The 4746-nt window shown below is 46.5% G+C and overlaps 1 pseudogene; it reads right to left on the bottom strand.

Annotated features, from left to right (window-relative positions):
* Positions 1-3189: 3189 nt before the first annotated feature.
* LOC116851969 overlaps positions 3190-4746 on the bottom strand; it is a 1841-nt pseudogene continuing 284 nt past the window's right edge.

Below are 4746 nucleotides of genomic sequence, written 5' to 3'. Positions count from 1 at the left end.
AAACATAAGCTGAATCTCTAAATTAGGAACAATCTTTGCTTTGTTTATCTTAATAAATCGATAAGTGAATACTGGTAAATAAGAAAAAATATATCTACGAGGGCTGTATGATAAGTATCTGTGTTAGAGAAGGAAACGCATTTTAAAAAATTTTTTTACTTATTTCTCAAAATAGTCTCCTTTCAGCTCGATACACTTAATCCAACGATATTCCAATGTTTTTATATTAATACCATCCAAAAAATATGATTTGTCGAACTCTGCAAAATAAGCCTCTGTTTCGGCGATGACTTCCTCGTTTGATGTGAATCGCTTTCCGCCAAGCTATTTTTTAATGTTTGGAAATAAATAGAAATCGCAGAGAGCCAAATCTGGAGAATAGAATGGATGAGACAGCAATTCGTAGCGTAATTCGACCACTTTTGCTGTGGCGATTGCGGACGAATGATGTTACGGATCCGACTCGAGGCAGTCGAGTCAGTCGATGAACGCTGATTCCGCCTAACGCAAGGCGTCTGGAGCGTAACGATGAATGAGATTACGCGGGAATAAATAAACGAGATGGTAACAGAAAAATTAACGTTTATTTCAATTACACGTCACACTTGAGCTGTCGTCGGTTCGGCTGACGACACGGAAATCTTCGACGCACCTTCGGCCGGGTCAGCCGTCTGTCGTCGGAGCGTTACTCGCACGCTCTCCGGTCAGATATCTTGAACGCGGCGCAACGGATATCTTCCACGGACTCTGGTGTTCGCGCTCGCGAGAACAGACCTTCTCTTTCCACTTGGATCGCCCGCAATTACAATTAAGAATTCGACCTGAGCGCGACACGACCTTGGCTCCAAGTGGCTCTTCTTTGAACCCGAGAATCAGTGACTCAAAAGTGCTGAGTCTGGGAAGCAGACGGAATTTCCGCACTGTCTATCTCGGAGAGCGAAACAAATTTGCATCCCGAAATTATCCATCCAAATATCGAATTCTGTGCGATTGGCTGCCCCAATTCGCCCCTTACGAACACCCTCGACTATGACATCACTGTAAAGATCGGCACCAAGAATCACGTGAATCGGCTCCGAACTCATCGAATCCGGATCGGCCAACGACAAATTCGCTAGATGCGACCACGATGAGACACTCGCAACCCGTTTCGGCGCGTAAGACCTTAACGCCCCTAAAATTAGCGCAGAAGTTGACAAAATCGGAGAATGCGACTCGCTCGGCAAGATCGATACGCGAGCGGCATAACGAACTGTGCCAGCATGCACGCAGCCGACGGCTGACATTGCCGTCGGCATGCGATATCACTTCACTCACAAGGCCTGAGCCAAACTTCCAGATATGAAAGTCATTTCAGAGCCCTGATCGATTAAAGCTCGAACCTCGATCGAACTTCTGTCGGCCCCGTTGATCCGAATCAACGCGGTTGCTAGAAGGACCTGTGAGCATCTGCCTTTGCTTTGAGAGGCCAATAACGATTGAATTTTAGCTTTGTCCTCACAGTGAGGAATCGACGAGCCGTCGGGCTGCTTGATAGTTGACGCCTCACCGCGCCCCGAGCTTGCATACAACGTGGTCTGATGTCGTGAGGGACAAATGCGACACGAATATTTACTCTTGCACTCATGCACTGAGTGACTTTGACTAAGACAATTGAAACATCAACCATGTTTCTTCACAAGCTCATGACGCTGGCTAGGCGTTCCGCGCATAAACGATGGATACAAACTAAAATAATAACGCGATTTGCAAATCGGGCATTGCGCCACTTACGCGAAGACACAATCGCAACGCTTATCTTCAGAGGATTGAAAGCTCGTTTATTAGTTCCGATCGCGGAAACACTGTTTAACTCGTCGAGCGCACGAGTTCTACACGCAAAAAATTGATTGAGATATTCAAACGATGGTGGCTCATCGCCGTCGGCTGTTTTTAATTCCCACGCTTTGCGCGTGACAGGATCGAGACGCTGAACGACGATATGGACTAGCATATCGTTTTACAACTCGCTCTGAGTGCGTGGAAGATTGTTCAATGAAGTGACGGCGATGTTCACCTTATCGCGAAGAACTTGTAGCTCAGCGGCGGATTCCCGCGAGACAACCGGAAGACCCAGCAAATTCGACAGGTGCAATTGTAAACGCGATTTTCTTTTGTAACGCACAGTTAACGCTCGCCACGCGTGGTCGAAATTTGCGGCAGTCATCAGGATATTCCCGATATATTCAAGCGCTCGTCCCTTTACACAGGATACGAGAAAATACATTCGCGTGAAATTACCGAGATCGGGATTCCGAATGATGAGAGCAGTAAAACGATCGCGGAATTGCTTCCAGTCATCGAAATTTTCGTCGAATAGAGGAAGCTTGATCGGCGGCAGTTGTCCTAAAGATACCGCGGCGGTACCAGAACGACCATGCAACGCGTTCAATGAGTCGTTGGTAAGACTTACAGGGGGCTCCATTTCTTTCAATACCTCAGCCATGTAGTCCAGAGTGCCGTGATAATGCTCCTCGTCTTTTCGTAGAAGTTCTCGGTGAGGTATGAAGTCGAATCACGAGCGGTGACTATTGTGGCTTAAAGCAAAGCCGCGTTTTCGTCCTGATATTGCCGCCAGAGATCCCCAAGCGTCGAAATCCTGGATCTGACTCTCGCCGGAGTCAAATTGTTCCGTTCGAGCCTTTTAAAATTCTCGAGATATCGTTCGATTGAGCGCTGCACTTGCAGCTGCTACTGCTGGAGAGGCTCAATCATATCGCCGATTGCCCATTGCGATTCACGTGTTACCCACCCGTCACTCTTATGCGCCGAATACGGCTCGAAGGACTAATATGTTACGGATCCGACTCGAGGCAATCGAGTCGACCGATGAATGCTGGTTCCGCCTAGCGCAAGGCGTCTGGAGCGTAAAGATGAGTGAGATCACGCGGGAATAAATAAACGAGAAGGTGACAGAAAAATTAACGTTTATTTCAATTACACGTCACACTTGGCCTGTCGTCGGTTCGGCTGACGACACGGACATCTTTGGCCTGGTCAGTCGTCTACGACGAAGATCTTGACGAGAGTTACTCGCACGCTCTTCGGTCGGATATCTTGAACGCGGCGTCTGGACAACGGATATCTTCCGCGGACCCTGGTGCTCGCGCTCGCGAGAACCGATGAACAGACCTTCTCTTTCCACTTGGATCGTCCGCAACTACAATTAAAAATTTTTACCTGAGCGCGACACGACCTCGGCTCCAGGTGGCTCGTCTTTGAACCCGAGAATCAGTGGCTCAAAAGTGTTGAATCTGGGAAGCAGACGGAATTTCCGCACTATCTATCGAGGAGAGCGAAATAAATTCGCTTCGACACACGCGTATAGACAGCTCTCACCCTGAGAAGAGTCGGCCTGATAGAGACAAGACTTCCAAGCTCTGTGTTTTCGAGAGCTGTACGTAGCGATTTTGTATCGACTGCAAACCGCGACTCGAACTGACTGTCCTATAACAACGGTTACCCGAAATGAGCGCCTGGCTGCCGAACTCGCGTGCGATGATTGGTCGCGATCGCAGATTCGGTAACGGGATCTCGCTATATTTCCTAATTTGGCAATATGCGAGCACGGCGATTTCTCGCGCGTGCCGCTTGCCGAATCGCGGAAGCGTATTTCGGTTTAGCGGTTACCTTAGCAACCGCGGCTCGCTTGCCAGGTAATAACAAAAAAAATGTGCTCGTTGTGCAGCTGTCGCAAAGATCATGACAGCCTAGATCTTCTAACGCGGAGAAATTTCTAGAAGGATTCTAGAACCGTTCGAGATCCTTCCCGAAATCTCTCCAACAAATGAATCGATGCATTATCATGGTGAAAGAGCACTTTTCTCTTCGCCAAATGGGGCCGTTTTCTCTTCAATTCAGCGTCGAATCGGACCAATAAATCAGCATAGTACTGCCCCATGATTGTCCTTCCTTTCACCAAATAGTCGGTGAAAATGATGTCTCGCAAATCCCAAAAAAACAGTAGCCATGATTTTTCCAGCCATCTTTGAAACCGTTTTTGCTTACTTTGGAGCAGATTCGCCGGATGAAGTCCACTGTTTTGACTGTTCTTTCGTTTCTAGCGTGTAGTGATGGATCCATGTTTTGTCAACAGTGACGAAACGCCACAGAAACTCTTTCGTATTGCGCTTAAACATGTCTAAACAGTGCTCCGAAGTTGTCATGCGATTCCGTTTTTGTTCCACTGTGAGCAAACGCGGCACTTATCTCGCCGATAGCTTTCTCAGGCCTAATTTTTTGTGTAGGATATTTTGTACATGTTCAATTGAGATATTTACAATATCAGCAATCTCTCTGATCCGGTCTGTTAACACGAAATCATGGATTTTGTTGACTATATTCTCCGTCACCTCAATCGGACGACTTGGACGCTCTTCATCAAAAACAAATGTTCGGCCACGCTTGAATTCATTGAACCAATATCTGATTGTAGTCCTCGAAGGTGCATGATTCTTATACCAGGTGTATATTTATGAAATGCGGATTTTCCTAACAGATGGTGCCACACATACGTTCTTACGCGTGATGATTTGACATATATAGTATTTTGTTTGGCTATTCTTAACCTATAAAACCATACATGTGGAAAATTGTGAGAGTGTAAATATAAGGTGTAGTAAAAAGAAATCCATTATTTTTGCATGAAATTGAATGCTTTATTTAGCATAGTTAGAATGATCCGATTTAGGTCAAATATGCATCGTT

This window comes from Odontomachus brunneus, unplaced genomic scaffold (assembly GCF_010583005.1).
Source record: "Odontomachus brunneus isolate Ranch 3 - 2012 unplaced genomic scaffold, Obru_v1 Obru_scaffold_198, whole genome shotgun sequence".
NCBI lineage: Eukaryota > Metazoa > Arthropoda > Insecta > Hymenoptera > Formicidae > Odontomachus > Odontomachus brunneus.
This window is presented reverse-complemented; position numbering and strand designations above follow the sequence as displayed.